This window comes from Astatotilapia calliptera, chromosome 13, assembly GCF_900246225.1.
Source record: "Astatotilapia calliptera chromosome 13, fAstCal1.2, whole genome shotgun sequence".
In the NCBI taxonomy this organism is placed as follows: Eukaryota; Metazoa; Chordata; class Actinopteri; order Cichliformes; family Cichlidae; genus Astatotilapia; species Astatotilapia calliptera.
Genome location: NC_039314.1, coordinates 15,832,624 through 15,850,722, shown reverse-complemented (window position 1 = coordinate 15,850,722; position 18,099 = coordinate 15,832,624). Strand labels below are relative to the sequence as shown.

The following is an 18,099-nucleotide window of genomic DNA, read 5'->3' as shown; positions in this document are numbered from 1 at the left end:
TTATCGCAAGCCTGATTTCCATCTTGTGGATTCATAAGTAAACAAGATGCTGAGATATTTATTTTGAAAGGGAGCAGGCGTAATAAAGGGGACTAATCTACTTGTCACACATGCTCGCCTTTTACTTTGTGACTCTGCTGACTCACACGAGATGAGCTGAATCAAAGCGGCTTCTGATTCAGTGACTTGGGAGCTGAGTATTCGAGAGGCTTTGAGCTGACAAATAGGTTTACTGCTTTATCTTAAAGGACCATACCTGTGGTTTCGTAGACCTTTCATTTGCTGCGCACATCTCAGATTTTTTCAGTTTTTATTCAAAGGCCTTTTGCTCATTGATGACTGTCTGCCAGGACAGAAAAATACAAGACAATCAGAAGTTTTGTTGTTCCTGTGCCAGAGCCAGACAAATCGAATCAGAAAAAGCGGCATGAAAACAGCAAAAATGCATCAGCTGAAATGATCTTTGAAAGTCATCAGACTGAAATCATAATTCTTAAATACCTTCCTTCCTTCAACATTAGTCTAACTACTCCAACCAAGCAGTAGAGCAATCTAAATCTGAAAATGATTTTGACAGACAAAAAAAGACACTAATCATTTGTTAGTGGTAAAATAGCTCCTTCATCTCCCTAACAAAAAACACAGCCTAACGTCTGATTGAATCAAGAACCACAAAGAAAAGCTTGATTCAGTCAGACTATGTTTTTGCACATTGAACTTAACATGTATACTTTAAACACCAGCCAATGTTAAAGAACACTATACCGGCCATTTTATTAGTTACACTTTTCCAGAGTAGGGTTGAACCCCTTTTGCCTTCAGAACTGCATTAACTCAACAAGGTGCTGGAAACATTCCTCAGAGATTTTGCTACATATTGACATGAAGTATCACACAGTTGCTACACATCCATAATGTGAATCTCCTGTCCCAACACATCCCGAATGTGCTCCACTGGATTGAGATCTGGTGACTGTGGAAGCCTTTTGACTGCAGTGAACTAACTAACTGTGATGCTCAAGAAACAGTTTGAGGCGATTTAAGCTTTCTGACATCGTGAGTTATTCTGCTGGAAGCAGCCATCAAACATGGGTACACTGTGGTGTAGAGAAGAATGTGGACAGCAAGCATATTCATGTAGGCTGTGGTATTTAAATGATCCTCGTTTGGTACTAAGGAGTCCAAAGTGTGCCAAGAAGATATGCCCTGCACCATTATACCACCAGCAGCAGCAGCATGAAGTTGATACAAGGCAAGATGGATCCATGCTTTCATGTTGTTTACACCACATTCTGACCCATTTCTTCCAATCTTCCATTTTTCAGTTTTGGTGAACCCATGTAAACTGTAGCTTCAGTTTATTCTTAGCTTCTTAGTGTGGTCTTCTGCTGCTGCAAGCCCTCTACTTCAAGGTCTGACGTGTTTTGTGTGTTCAGTGTCACTCTTCTGCATACCTTGGCTGTAACGAGTGGTTATTTCAGTTACTGTGTCCTTCCTATCAGCTCAACGGAGCGTGGCCATTCTCCTTTGACCTCTGACACCAGCAAGGCATTTTTGCCGAGAGCACTGACACTCACTGCATATTTTCTCTTTTCTGGACCATTCCCTGTAAACCCAAGAGATGATTGTGTGGAAAATCCCAATAGATCAGCAGTGTCTGGAATATCCAGACCAGCATGCTTGGCACCAATAACCACGGCACAGTCAAAGTCACTTAAATCACCTTTTCATTCTGCTCCTCCGTTTGAATTACAGCAGGTCATCTGAAACATGCCTACATGCCTATAGGCGTTGAGTTTCTGCCATGTGATTGGCTAATTAGACAACTGCATTAATGAGCAGTTGAACAGATGAGCCTACTGAAGTGACGGTGATTGTAAGTTTTTATGCTGATTTCCAAACTGTTTGCTTTTGGGTTTTAAAAACTAGAAAAAATTATTGATTCTTAAATAAGTTAGAGTTTGTCACAGTCTGCACTGTGCTCTACAATTGTAAGACACTTAAATTGCAATCAGGAACCATTGTCAAAACTGTTGTTGCAGTCAAAAGCTGAAAAGGCACTGCTTTGACAAGCTGCGCTGTCAGAAATTCAAATCAAAATGGGAAGTGAGTAAACATGGATATGAAACGGCGCGTGTGAATCTAGTTTTCTTTCTTTCCTTTAAAGGTGGCTCACAAATCTCTGATGTGGCGTCTTCAAATATACTCGCAGAAGGAGTTTTCACTCTGCTGTCAACCACATCACTAAGTGCCGATAACATAACTTAAAGACAACTAAATGCTGTGTGTGCTGTGATGGATTAGCTGTGTCAATCAAGCTTCTGCAAGTTACACTTCATAATCTAGTGAAGTCACTGGAAACAAACAGCAGCTTAAAAACAATCAGAAAACATCAGAAAAGATATGCATGTGTAAAATACAGTGTAAGTGATTTGGTGTCAATGAGCTGGGACATGCAAAAAAATCATAATATTAGTAGCAAAACTAAGTTATGGTCCTTTAATTGTGAGCTTTCATTTTCCCATGACCGAGTGAGCGTTCGCCAGTCTAGTCACTTGGCAGGAACTCACCTGTTTTGGGGAGGGGGGAGGAGGGGAGCCACTACTACAACACCAATAAATGTCAAAACGGTGAGCGGGATCAATATGCAGGCATTAATCTCTCGAGAAGGTATGCGATGTATCAAACTTGGCAGACGCTGTGTGTGTCAATCCACACTTATGCTCTCTTTAAAAAAACCGAGCAGCCGCAATTAACGCCTTTTTATTCGTTCTGTCATTGGTTTTGTCATTAATAGCGTTGCCCCAGGCACAAAGAGCCAGTTTAACTGTCAAAATCCTCCCTTCAGATCAAGTGCACATCATCATGCCTGATGAACAACCTGATAAAACTGACATTTCCCTCCTGCCTGCACCTGTGAGTCTAAGGAAGAGCGTTACCAGAAGACATGGGACGGTGCCAGCCCAGCTTGACTGAGTGCCACACAGTCCAAAGGACAGACGCTTCACATAAAGACAACAAACAACTTAATACCCTGGTGTGTGTGTGTGTGTGAGGGCGCCTGCGTGTGTTTGGTTGTGTGCAGTGTGAATTTTAATGAGAAATGCAGAGAAAGACACTGGGAGACCAAAACACAAGAGATAGAGCTCTGAGATTGTCTCCCACTGTGTCTGGACTGGCGGCTGCTACTCTTCTTGACCCCGATGCTTCGAGCCACAGATCAGATCAGGGACGCTATGCGACAGATGTCTGCCCTGGCGCTCTGTTCCAGGCATGAGTGCTGCTGGCACACGAACCGACGAGGGATGGCGGCGAGGGGCAAAAAAGGGAGAGAACAGAGTGAGCACAGAGGACGAGCTGGATGGCATGAAAAAGGAGAGGAGGGAAAAGAAAACAGGAGAAGAAGAAAGGGGTGGGGGAATTCACATGTCACTTCCTGCAGACTTCATCAGCAGGACGAGATATACTCCGTCACATCTCTGTCAGAAACCAGTTTGGGCAGAAAGAGATGCTACAAGTTCAGACATACCTCCAGCTGACCCCGACTGACCTGGGGGACGAACAGGAGGTCCTCACGCTCATTTTGAGAAATAAACGCTTGCGTGAGGCAACACACAAGCCTCGTCTCTGTGCAGCAAAAAAACCTGATAAAACTACAAGTTTTCAATCAGGCACCGCTACACAAAAGTCAACGCACGACCTCCACACAACGACTCGCTTTCACTCTGAGGAGCAACACACGATAAAGATGATGAGAAGAGAGAAGAAGGGAGCTAATTATAGCCGCGCAGCAGGATGGCCAGAAACAAACTTGATTATCATCATCGTCAAGAAGGCACAAAGGAAACCTGCTGCCTCCCCTCTTCCACCACAATCCAATAGAGAGGCTTTTAGCCTTCGTAATGATTTAGAAAGTGACAAGTCAAACAGATTTACTGTGACAGCCTGAAAGGGACCAGCACGAACACTATAACAGCTCACGTGATCCAGACCTCCGAGCACTTCTCCTATTCCCCCTTCCTCTTCTACATCCCCTTTCTCAAGCCAGCCACCCCTTCACCCACCGTTCCAGTGGTCAGGGAAGAATGAGGCCGGCTCAATAGAGGTAGGCAGCAACACTATTCATTTCCCCCCTCACTCAACACGAGCCCCCTTCAAACGAGAGGGAAAAGCTCTGCCTTTGTGGAAGTTAGTTACTTAAAGCGACAGCCCACCAGATAAGGATCTGGTCACGGAAAACTTGTGGTACGGAGTAAATGGAGATACCTTTGTACAATTTTAACACCATTACCCATGGTTTATCAGATTTAATGAGCCATGAATGTGAGGTCAAATTTTCAGCTTGCAGGAGCAGCTGACAACATTTCTAAAGCACTGTTTGCCCTTCCAGCAACCGTAAAACACAATTAAAAATGCTTATTAATCTGCAAAGGAGAATCATTAAATGTGGAAAACATAAGGCAATCATTGCAACATCCTTTTCCTTTTTTTATCATTATTAGTTTTTGAGTAAAGACAGTGCTGTTTCTTACCCTCGGTTTTTCATCCATATTCATTGGAAGGTATCTTTTGTGCCCTGAGTGACAGGCTCTACATTTGACTTTCATTTCCGTGTCTGAAACATGGAGAAAATTTATGTTTGAGCAGCGCCGGTCCCTCCAGGCCTGAGATGGTTTTCCTGGTGCAGTCATCTGATTTTTTTTTTTTTTTTTTTTTTTTGCATGCCTCTCTCCGTCTCCTTTCTCTGGAAGGTGAATAACACCTTGGCTGTTGCGAGCTTTGAAAACAGAGCTACCCCTAAAAAGCCGTCAGAGATGGCAGCAGAGGGATATGCGTGGAGAATACTCAAGAAGGAGAGACCCTCAGGCTACCCAGATTTGGTTTCCACTCGTTCTGGCTTCCAAAAGCAAAGGAATTCCAGAGAAAATCAGGGCAGGACCTCACCCCAAGCCACCTCTACTGCTGCTGCTGCTGTTACTACCACTACCCCCATTTCCCTCACAAACACACAGCACAGCAAAGGTGATTTCATGCACCCATCAATGAGACATCCCTTCTCTCTTTGTTACACATTTATGCTGATTTGATATCCAGGGAGACATGACAAGTAAAAGAAGATGGCAGTGTGTGTGTTTGTGTGAAGTTTGGTCTCGTCCATCTGCTGCTCTTGTTTACCGTCACTAACCAGCACGACTTAGACATCATCTCTGGACTGGAGCACAACACTGTGCAACCGCCTCAAGATATTGCAGGTGAGGCAATGATATGACAAACTGCACCCCCACCCCATCTTTTCCAACATGCCCCTTGCTTGACTCAGACATGAAACGTGTGAGGTCCTCACGTGTGTCTTTAACAATGTCAACACATGCCATTCAGCCTCCACTCAGCTGGAGCTGCCAAGTAAAGGTTGGAAGACGGCTGTGAGAGCAATACAGCTGAGCCGTATAATAACTCTGGTAGATCATTAACATGTAGGTAATGGGAGGATGTTGGGACTGGAGCAGACACGGCTGACTGAAGAAATATTATCGCCTTTTTACTAACAATATTTACAAGCATGTTAAATATAAATCGCTTTACTCAAGCTCACATATTTATGAACAGCAGCCCGCATCCTTAAAACACAAGGACTCTGGTTGGTTTGTCAATAATGTTTGCCAGATAATTAAAGAGCCCTGGGAGACAATGATAAACATTGTTTAGAGGCTGATCCCTGGCAAGCGCCAAGCAGTGTATCATTGCTGTCTCCGGAATACACACGATTACCCTGGTCTCATTACTGATATGATAAACGACGGCTTCCACCGTGGCTTTGGTGTGCCGGGAGGACGCACGCAACAGGGGTAGATTAGGGGGGAAAAAGTGGTTAAACACATTGCCCCTGTAATAGACCAGCGCTAAACAAGAAAGATGGGTTATCTGCAGGAGGACTGCAGATAATGTTTGTGATATTTGCAAAGTCAGGGCTGCAGCCAGCTTTTATGGTGCTTCCAACCATTTATTATGAATTGCTGAGATTACTGTTTAATAATGTGGACTCAGACTCTTTGCTTCTTTATTTGCTTCACTCCTCATCATCCCATTGCTCCCTTCATCCCTCTCCTTCTCTGTGAAGTTAATGCTGTTGCTCGGCCCCGGCCCACCAGCCCGTCTCTTTTTACAGTTAGTGTATCCACACAGAGGTTTAAAATATGCCCCTTTATCTGAGCCGCCCAGGCGGGAAAATGAAAGGGATGTCAGTCCTTAGAACCCTGGGAAAGCGCCTGGCTCAACCGCCAGTGTCAAAACTGAGGGAAGGGCAATAAGCGGGCAAACACACTGAGCAACGTTGAGAAATAGGAAGAAAACAGCCTTATTAGAGCAGCGAGGCTCACGATTATATGCCAATATGATTTGAGGAGGCTCTCCATAACAACCACAACAGGCATCATTAACTGACCAAAAGGCAAAACTGGAAAATCAAACCCCAGCGTACGGCCGACTCCCCGCCCTTAAAGCTGAATGACATTTTTATTGCTCGCCCGCACCTCGGCAAAGAAAAACGAATGCCGCTTTTCGCTATTGACCACGTTATCAGCCCAGCGCTCCTTGCATGCGTAAGCAGCAGGCGTCGCGTGAGAGCAGATATTGCACGACTCCTTCGCAGCCTCATAACCCACACCGCGAGCTGGAGAATAAATGCTGTCCCTTTGCATTAGTAACATCCCAGTTAATTTACGTTGTCAGAAAACAAGGAAGTATGTATCCCTGGAGGCCATGAAGGGAGACAATTCGACCGCCTTCATAGAATCTCTGCCATCACTCTGCATCTCCCACGCAACCTCCACCAGAAAATCAGCATCAGCGTGCACTCTGAGAGACAACAGTGCCGACTAGACAAGGCGCTGTTTATAGCACAAATGGTATTATAAACACAGCATGTGGTGTATTATCTTTAGAAAATGATTCATTATGGCCTATAAGCTAGAAAGATTTGCAACACGCTGGGTGGAGGGGGTAACTAAACTGTATCTAAAATTAATTCCTATCATTGGGAATCCTCCTCGAGATGAGGTGCTGTTGCTTGAAAACATAACAGGTTATATTGATGCGGGCCCAGCAGGCCGGTCGGCCCAGCACCTGGCATGAAACGAAGCGCAGGACAAGCCTCCTGAGATAGCGAGAGGGAGTCTAAGCGCAGACCTGAGTGGCTCTCTGGCAAATGAACCCACGTGGGACACTGTGCAAGGTGTGAGGACCTCTTGGAGGAGGCTTGCAGACGTGCTCGAGTATCAAGAGAAGCAAGGCAAACACAGCAGATCAGTGCCAAAACTGTAAACCCACTGACCCAGCGTGAAGAGGGAGAGGGGAGTAATTAGCGACTGTACTTACAACTCAAAGGAGGAGGAAAGAGTAGAGGAGAAAGTAGGGAAGAGAAGGGGGCGGGGGGGGCTGAGAGCACACAGTTGGAGGATGAAGACAATGAGTTTGTTTAGCTTAAACAGGATTTACAAGCCAAACAGACACACGCCAACGCCACTCACTCAGACACATACTATCTCTTTTCCCCGCTGCCTGCCGCCCCTCCCCGCCCCCTCCCTGTTTTGCCAACACAGACGCACAGAAACGCAGCCGAGACGGGCTCTCAGCGAGGATTTCATCAGCTGGAGGAAAAAAGTGAGGGTAATTGCTCGCGATGGTGAGAAGTCTTGAGTGCATGCAGCGGCGTTGGGGCGAATGGATGGATAGAGGGAACATTTTGTTCCTCCTGTGCGGGCTCCGACTCTCATATTGTTCCTGATGAGGCCGGGTGTCATTTATGATTCAAGGGCCCCCGCTCTCTCACGGCGGATGGGAACAGGACACGGCCATTGTGACATCCTGTGCACTCGTTTCTCAAAGAACATTAAATCAAACATGTATGAGATGGTGACAGGGGTGGGCCGGCAACTTCTCCCTATTCGCTCTCCTCACCTTCTCTGCACTTTGTTTCGCTCTCGTCTCAGGGAGAGAGAGAGGAAAAAAAGAAAGCACTTAAGAGGACTGCGTCTCCCTGATGTTGGCAGAGCTCAAGAGCTGAAATGACGGCTCTTAAGAAAGAGGAGTTAAGCTGGTGTTTTGTCTATATTAAACCGATATCTGTCAACAAGGAAACAACTGACAGGCAAAGCAAGGACAACACGGAAAAATTATATCCCCGCTGTAGTTCCTCATAGTAACCAGAGCCTTTATTTACCTCAAATGCAGAAGGTAACAGGCCTTTATCTGAAGCAGGATTGCATTAGAGGCAGCATTTTATTTCTAATTCCCTCTGTTTGATCAGCGTAAGTGGTCACGATTAAACAAAGCCTCATTGCAATCCCATTTGCCATGTTAAAGCTCAATCTGTTAATACTATGGCGACTTAGTCTTGAGAGAAAACAAGGAAGCTAAACTCCACCTACCCACTGCACACATGGTATTAGTTCATTTCCGATCTAACATGAAAGTAAATAAAACCCAACGGGAGCAAACAGAGCAACTCATTCATGACAGCACGTGCAAAACATTTCACCTGATGTCCATAAACATCACCCGCATGCCCACTCGGGCTCACGGCTACAGTCCTACACGGTCCTTAACGAAACAATGCTGCTCGCCACCGCCGCTCGAGGTTCGGTGCCTTGCTCAAAGACTCAGCATTAGTCATGCTGACTGTCCAGCCTACCTCAAGCAACTCAGGAGTTTAAAAGCAGTGGTCTCTTCAACCACAAACCCAAACCACAGCGTAAGGTTGGCAGCTTGAAGAACAGTGGTGACAGGCATGTGGAACTGAGGGTTTTTTTTAATCCCGGCGCCTCATGTTGGTCCACTTTTGGCTTTCTGCACTGAACTGATGTCATTGCACGCTGTCAGCAGGATGAGTTACAGCTGCTGTATGCTTCATTTTCTCTGAATTAGTTAGCCTGCAATTACCAGGCTTTAACTTGAAGGGAGCTTAACTGTAGACTTATGGGTAGAATTACAACAACATTTAGGAAGTAGTTAAGTGTCTGACAAGAGGGCACAACCTCAGCTCAAACTGAATATTTCAGGTTTTAACTCCCTCTAAGCTCTTATTCTCAGATTGAGTCTTTAAAAACGCTCTGAGGCAACACACGTTTTCCCTTATTAAAAAGACCAAAATAGGCACATTGAAAAACAAAAGGCTGGGTTTTTAGATGACAAGTAATGCCAAGTTTGAACCGCACTCAAGACACAGACAGCGAGAGAGAGACAGAGAGAGAAACAAGGCCTGACTTCTGCTCTGGACACGAGTGGGTGGGTTAGGGCTGCTGGTGAGACACCAGACTACAAGAATCTGTGTCAAGTTGAACAGGCAGCAAGTATTTCACAGTAGTCCTCGAACAACAGGAACAGTCAGATGAAATGTCAGGCTGTCAAAACATTGATTAGCGTTCGCCAGGTTTTTAAGCACTTAGCTGGCTGCAGCTGTGCCGACACACACAGCAAACAGCGGCAGAGATGGTGCAACTTGGTAAATTGCTGAGTAACAAAAAGCTAATTACTGAGACACAAGTAATTAGTTGTTTTCCTGCTACGTACTTCTAATCAGCATTACCTCACTGCTTTACCGAGGTACAATGACAGGGGGTAATGTTAACTCACTACCTTAATCTTTTCTGTGACTAATCAGCATGTGAGACTGAACAACTGCACAACTTAAGCATGCGTCGCAACTTTCTGCAGCCCAAACTATCAGAAAAGACAGATTGATACTAAAAAGATTTGGTTTCAAAGGATACATATTTCCCAATATTTTCCCCAATATTGGCTAATGCTGCAGCTTAAAGAGAATAATCTCCACATTCTGCCTCAGGATCAAACACGCTGTTGGATGCAAACGTAATTTTTCTTCCCGTTTTGCTGCAACTTGTAGCGGGGCCAGTGCATGTGTTGTATTTCTATCTGCTGAAAATTTCACTATTTTTCCAGTAAGATCGCCTTCACATTCTTGCACAGGCAGCCAAGCACTCCATTCTCAGAGAGCACGCCTGCAATTGTGTCCAGCACCATCTTAAATGACTTTGGAGAAGAAGAAAAAAAGAAAAAGAAAATTTTGATTTCAAAGTGTGTATGCTGGAGCCTTTTAGCCTGTTTAGTGAATCAGACACTTCTGTCTTGTCTCTCAGTCTGGCTGGCTGGCTGGTTGCAGAGAGGCCCCATGAGGGACAACAGAAGGAAAGAAAACTCACACGAACACACACATACACAAACAGACACACTTCCAAGTTTCAAACAGTTGCAGATGGCTTTAATTCCTTGCCCTCTTTCTTTCACAATTTATCAGGTAACCTACTCTGAATGACTGCGCTGCCTTTTCATGCTTTGGTGAGATGACTTAATGCTCCTTTGTTTTGTCAGAAGAAGGGGGGCAAACAGCACTAATTAATGTGGTGCAGCTGACAAGTGTTGCTGCTGAAACAATTTCATTACATCACCAATTTAAATTACCCAGGAAGGAGACACTGGAGGGCGCACCCATCCAAAATCTGTTTATACACTTTCTGAGACAAACAGGGAGTGGACACAATAATACGAACACCTGCAATCCAATGCAATACCCCAGTAATGAACCCAGTAACTGTTTTTAAGCCTGTAATATCAACTTTTATGCAAGGCTGTATCAGATTTCTTAGGAATCTGGTGCTTTTGGGCGTTTAAAGCATGATGACATTATAACAGCAGTTAATTTGATCATCCGCTCCAATCACGCCCCCTTCAACTTCAACCTTACTAACAAGTAAAGGGCCCTTTTTGTCACCCTCTCTCAAAGTTCAGCTGTCCTGTAGCAGGATGCACGGTAATGAAAGAGCAGCAGTCTCCACCTCCTCCTTCTCCTCCTCCTCCTCCAATCGTGAGCCCCCCTCTTCTCCACTCTGCCCAGACTGGCCTCACATCCAGACAGGAGGAATTTAACGGGGAGGGTCCACCAGACTTAAGGCAGAAGCCTGCACTGAGTCAAAGCTGCTCATCCACACTCTGCTGCAGAAGGGCTTGTAAATGTGGCAATGCTGTTCTCTATCGGGGATAGTTTAATGTAGAGCAAGCCAGATGCACATGCTAATACTGGACCATTACAGATGTGAGTGCACTGCAAGGCTCCAGTGCAGGCATACAGCTATTATAAATCACCTGAGCATTGTCTTAATTGTAATAGTCACACTGCAACACACAAATACACACAAATACATATAGTGCAAGTAAACTATCTATCAGAGGCCAGATTCACAAGGTGTCCCTGCAAAGGTCCCAAACGACCTAACACGTTGAGCCACTGATCTTTGAATGATCCCTGACTACATCCAGCAAACACAACTAGTGTTATCAGATAGCAATTACCACTGAAGCTGCATGACATGTGCCGTTCAGCAGAACAGAGCAGGGCAGCATATGGACATGCCTACTAATTGCATTACAACAGGTAGCGGATAATAGCCTTGAAGGGAGTCAACAAGCCCAGGCACACTGCTGACTGTTAGCTAAGTGACACACATTCTCAGTTTAGCATCAAACGAGCCATCAGCTGATCCACCGAGACGAGACATTCACCCACACACATACACACGCAGACCTGCAATCACTGACTTACTAGCGCATTCATTTCTAGTGATTTTAAGAATAATGTACACACGCCTCACGAAATGATCCTACAGACCCAGTGACTTTGGACGTGTCGCTCCAGCGTAACTACACAGGTAGAGGGGATACGCGGCACAGTCTGGATATTACGCCGCGTAAACGAGCTCCGGCTCGGCTCTTAACGTGCACCCGCTGGCACGAGACTCTCAGCGGCTGCTAAAAGGTTTCCAGGAGGTCACCCTATTGTTAGGAGGTAGTATCTGTCCAGCGGGAGGCAAAACCACACACACGCACGCAAACACACGTTCAAAACCCCGCTGTGTAACACAAAAAATAACCAGGCGCGAAACTTACTTTGAGCTCGGACCCGAGCGGCAAAGCGGCGTATTGTGTCTCCAAACCGCGTGTTTACGATGCTCCCCTCGCTCACTCGCTTCCCTTCCACAAAGACGACGTGAGAGCTCCGAAGACGCTGTGACTGAGTGACTGAATCAACTATCGTAGAGCACGGCAAGTTGAAGTGTCAGATTACACTGGCTATTCAGTTACCAGAGAGAGCCGTGCTCGGCGGCCGGCGTGAAAACGTGACCTAGACTTTCCGCGGAAGGACACCCGGGTGTGAAGGTGTAAGTAGACGCTAACAGCCTGATAACGGCACGTTTCACACTGGAGCGGACTGCAGCCGGCAGCTCCGGCTATTGTCTGCTTTTGTGTCATTACAGCAGTGATGCTTCAGAGCTGCACTGTGTAACCGAGCCAGGAGTTAATTGCTAATTCAGCCATTGTGTGAGTTTAATAGCTGTTAGTAAAACATATTAGGAATATACATGAAAGGCAACACCGTAAGCTTATCTGAGATACAGATTTATTCACGTTATTATCAAAAAACGACTTAATTAACTAGCTAGTAATTATTATTGTTTTTTTGTTGTTGTTAGTAGCAGTAGTGATGTGAACTCTATTAACTTTATTAGCCAATTTTTATTGTTCTTTTTCTTATTATTATATATTATAGTGTCTTTATAGTGTAGTGGTTTACATATTTGCTGAGAAAGCAAACAGTCCCTTGTTCAGTCTCAGAAAAAGACACAAATCCCTTTGGAGTTGTATCAGGAAGGGCATCGGGTGTAAAAATCTACCGAGTCGAACATCCAGTGTGGCCACCTGTGCATAAGGGAGAAAACAAATCTCTTAATAACTGTCTAGTTATTATTATTATCATTATGCTTTAAGGTTAAGTACAGGTCATGCCTCACACCACATCTTAAATCATCATTAAATCTGAGAAAGGATTCAAATTGAAGAAAAGTCAGCAAGACACTGTACTTATTGGTTATTTATTTGTTTGTTTTTTAAATCATTTCACTTTAGCTTCACTCAGGGGCAATTCTAGGTTCAGATTTTTAGGAGGCCTCAGCTCATTAGTTGGATGACCCATTGTAGTGTCTAAGATCAACCAGAGATTTCAATCCAATCCACCCCTTTTCGCCTGTTTCAGGGTGGAGCCTTTAGTTATCAAACCCGAGGCTAAGGCTCATTTGTTAAAGAAGTTAAAGAGGTATTTGTGGCAAAGCAGATAAGATGTGAAACACGCACAACATTATTTCAGTCTCTTAATCACATAGAGGCAGTCCACCAAATCATTAAGCACTTAAAGTAGCATTAATCAGTACAGACACTGGAAAATCACTCTACAACACCATAGACCTGTACATGAAGCAGGCTGGCAATAGAGTTGTTTTAAAATTGTTATTAAACTTTTTGAATTCATACAAACCCTCTGTTTATTATGCAGACTCAGCAGAGAGCATCATCTACCCGAATTTCACGAGTGGAGAAATGATTTGTAGTCAGTCACTTCAATGTAGTGGCAGCCATCCTGTTCGAGCCATGTTTAGAGTGGTATGAATCTTATAAAATGCTGTCATTCATATCAATATTTTCTGTCTAGAACCCCCACTGGCATTTTTAAGTGCGCTTCTAGAAAGCACGCAAAGCATCTGTGAAATGCATGAAAAACTACTAAAAATAATTGTAGTTTTTCCAGCTAACGTCACTATTTGCTCCTTCATTCTTCATGTTCTTGTACAACCTCTCTGTCCTTACTCTCCATCCTCTCTCTTTCCAAGAAACTAGGAAAAGATAAGATAAGATAACTCTTTATTGTCATTGCACAGTCATACATAGTACAATAGTACAATGAAATTGGAAAACTGTCCTACGTCGGCACTACATATAACACAACAGGACCCGATACGACACATCACAACGCAACACAAACAACACAACACAGTATAATAACTTAGTAATAAAAAAGAAGAAGAAGTGTATTTGTATTGCACACTGTTATTATTGTACATTAATTGTTATTGCACCTTGTTATAAATATAAATATTATTATTGTTACTGTTTTTACCATTGTTACCTCCCCCCCCCCCCCCCCCCCCCCCAAAAAAAAAAAAAGTCCAGGTAGGTAGCCAGTCAGGTCAGCTATTTGCATTGATCAGGGCTATTGCCCTGTTGTAAAAGCTGTCCTTGAGTCTATTTGTTCGGGACCTCAGCAGCCTGAACCTCCTGCCAGACGGCAGCAGCTTAAACACCCGGTGTCCTGGGTGTGTACCATCCCGTAGGATGCTGCGTGCCCTCTTGAGACAGCGAATATAATCTTATAATAATAATCACAAGAGCAAGTGGGGGATCCACAATGCACAACAGTACAGCACACTGCCGTGTTATGTGAAATCATCATCAATGAATGTAGAAAAATGGAAGCTACAGCTTTATCATTTTTATGAATTTCACCACAAGTCCATTCTTACCCGTTTCTTTTTGCTCTTTCTTTTTGCTGTCTTCATCCTGCTCTCTCAGTCTTTGTGCCGTCACCCAAAAGTTCAATGTTGCAGTCAATGAAAGACATAAAGTGATCCGTCAGTTCATAGCAATATTCAAACTGAATACAGGCTGCTGCTGCACATAGGTAAAATCATTTTGACCTGCTGTCACCTGGATCTGGATCTATACTGTAAACAAACACTGAAGTCCAATTCAACCAGAAAAGGAACAGAAGTTTTTTTTAACAAGCTAAAATAATAAAGTACAACAGCTCCTTGACTGGCATCTAGCGATATACCAGCAAACTATGAGATCAGAAGGTTAAAATTAGCTAATAATCTCTAATGATTTAAGCTACGTTAACTAATGTTTTTGACGCTATTTTGAGAACAAATAAAAATTAGCAGACACTGTACAAGTCAAACCACTATCCACGCATTATCAGAACGGTTTTTATTTTGCTGTATTTCAGTTAAAGTGTGTTTTAAATCTGCATAACTGATTTGTGTCATTAAATTAGCTCTTCATCTTCTTTCTGCCGCAGCAATGAAAGTCTTATCTAGGCGATCAATGATAAACAACATTGCTGAAGCAGCAACACCTCTGTGTGAGCGCACTGTAACATCATCACATCAACAACACTGGACACTTCAATCTATCCTGTACTGCTGTCAGCCGACAAGTTAGGAAAACATAACCTTTGACGCTAATTCCAAAAACATATAGAAAAATATGTTATTATTAGCACTATTAATATAGCTATTATTAGGAGGTTCTCTGATGGGGTCGTTTAAACACTTGCTTATGGCTTTCCCTTGTTCATTACTGCCCAACCTGCAGTTGCTTTATGACCCACCAGTGGGGCCACAGGTTGAGGACCTCTGATTTCTCCCAGTTAGCTAATTAATTAAACTTATATTAAGCAGTTACATGTGTATTATAAGTCAGCAAGACACAGTAAGAAACTACTGTTTAGTTGACCATATCTTTCTCTTGGGACCTGCCCCACAGTTAACAGGTAATCGGTCATGGACATTTTAGTTAAGCATATTAGTTAATTAATTATTATACGTTTCATGTGTATTAAAATATATTTATTGAAGTGTTATTTACGATGAGCAAAAACCAGCCTTAATGAACAATTATTATGTTATTATTATTATTATTATTATTAAACATAATTAAGCATTATCCCAGTCACAGCAGTTCCAGCAGAACATTAGATATTGTTTGAAGTAATAAATAACATTAAACTGCAGAAACACGTTTTTATTTATTTATTATTATTTGTTTATATTTGAACGTTTCATTAATAACTTCCCATGTGTGAAGCCTATGTTCCGTCTGCACTCCGCTCCAGCAGTTGTGCAGGCCGGGCTCCAGGTTTTGCAGGCGGCCGGTCTCTGGTGGAAGCCTCAGAATAACAAAGACATGTTTGAGAGCAGCGGCAGGCTGGGCTGAGCGGTGACGTCAAGGAACAATGTCTCTCCTCCCGACACGCACACGCGCGCACGGCAGCACGCAAGCTCTTCCCCTCTCTTCCTACTCTGGCGAGGCTGAACTGCCCAGAGGGAGGGCCGGTCAGCTCGTGGTGCATCAGATAGAATCACTCACTCCTCACGCTGTGCCTACATACAGGATGTCTTCAGTGTGTGTGTGTGTGTGTGTGTGAAGAAAATTAAAAAGAAAGAGCAGAGTCCCAGCTAGTCACAGCACAGCTAGACCTGCATGCATGTTTTCCAAACAGTGTATTTCTTGTCGGTGAAAAGCATAAATCCAGTATTATCAGTAAAGGTGATAAAGATTGACAAGATCAGGGCTTCTGAAAGGTAACCAACAATTTCCCTTCACACACTGTCCTCAGTCCAGGGGTCAAATTCCTATCAGCAGCTCCCGGCCCTGGCTCTTTTCCTTTTTGAAGGGAAGGAAGAGACTGCCATCCTTTTAGTTTCCTGCCTGCAGGGCTCCTGACACTGATGCAGCACGGCCCTAAACGGGGGTATCTGCAGAGAGAGGGGGTTGGTTGGGTGTCTGCATCACACTGTGTCTCAAGGACACCCCAGCCCTCTGGTCGAAGCAGCTATCCACACTGATGGGGACAAATGTGGCCAGTGACATCACCGACTCTGGCAGTCACTCATTTTTATTTCAGGGGGCCAGTTTCTTAGACGGAGATTGGGCGAACAGTCAATGTCACAATGCTGTAGCTGTAAACTCATGATGTGATTTTTTTTCTTCCCCCCTTCAAAAATGGCTCATTGAGATGACCCCCTGTCTTTGTGGTGACACCGCTTCTGTTATGGATGTTTTTCATCTGCTGTGTTACAGCAGTAATATTGATGTTAACACTGTGGTTCACATCTGAGAAATCACATATATGTGTGTGTGTGTTTCCTGAAATCCTCAGGCCGTCGTGTTGTCAGACATTTTGAGCCTTCTTCAATTTAAAAGAAGACAAATATAGGTTTCCTTATTACTCTTTCCTCAGAACTTGGGATCAGCAAGTGACAGATCTATTGTTGGCTTTTGCCATTTAGTTTTTATTCTGATCGTAATATTAGCCGTTCGGGATCATCCATCAACGCTTTGTTTAATACCGACTCAAGGCGACAAGCCCTGTTATGAGTGTCAGGGGGGCTTGCAGCTGGTTGGGTCATTCTTCGGTGGCACTCCGCAGTTCAAAGAATGGCTTGTTGTCAGAAGTCCTCACTTTCATGGTAAGGCATGCGCCTCAGCTTCTCCAAATAATATGGCCAGATGGCTGCCAATAAGATGGATGGATTATAGGTGGGGTGACTTCGGCTTGACTTTGGCTCTGTGTATAATTTCATACACGCAGCATTTCAAAGCCTGAGCGAATGCATCAAAGGAGAACAAAGAGAACTCGCAGTGAAGCATGCTCCGACAAGGTTAATACATATTGCATTGTGTTGGGGTGTATCAAATTAACATATGAAAACTGTTTAGCCCTTTAAACATTAGTTAACATCAAGGCAAGCCTCGGCTCCCGACTCGTGCTCAAACACGAAATGATGTACATTTCCTTTGGCCACCGTTCTGCTGGTGACAAGGCGCCTCTCTATAGAGGCAGCGCCGGGAGTGATGGATGCTGCTGGGGCTTCATGTTGCTACATGATGGAGGGAAAATTTCAGTTGTGCTGACATCAGCTCTCCCATTCACACAGAGGTGTGATGGTGGTTTATATGCCACCCTGTTGTCGCCGCCATGACTGAGTGACTGACAGAATGACTGATACGTCTTTCACAGGACAAAGACAAAAGAATGTTTTCCACTGGTGTAAGGCGTAAATGTGTTTTCTGACCCTGCTCCTAACCAAGCTTTCTGCTACTTTGCTAACAAAGACATGCAATTATACAACTAGCAGTTTTATAACAGTGCACTCCAGTACTTTAGAAGCAATCCCAGGATTTTTCTCCCAATAAATTCTGCTGTGACCCTTCAGGATGTTTGTTTAGCATTATTTATTGCATTAACCTTTCATAAAGTGGGAGTAGAAAGAAAAGAATCCCATGAAGTTTCAGCACTTTGTCCATATATGTAGAAAAATGCTTCAGACCTCATGTGAACACAAAACACACAACACAATTTTTCCAAAGCCCACTTTAAGCCTTTAAATTGTTTGTTCTGCGTGATGACCACCA

The 18,099-nt window shown here is 43.9% G+C and overlaps 1 protein-coding gene across 1 annotated transcript in view; it reads right to left on the bottom strand.

The window, feature by feature from the left end:
* zmiz1a (zinc finger, MIZ-type containing 1a) overlaps positions 1-12,170 on the bottom strand; it is a 110,103-nt gene extending 97,933 nt beyond the window's left edge. Inside the window, exon 1 of the mRNA XM_026189863.1 lies at positions 11,959-12,170. The gene's annotated coding sequence lies outside the window, so the exon portion shown is untranslated. The remainder of the gene's footprint in view (positions 1-11,958) is intronic.
* Positions 12,171-18,099: the final 5,929 nt, after the last annotated feature.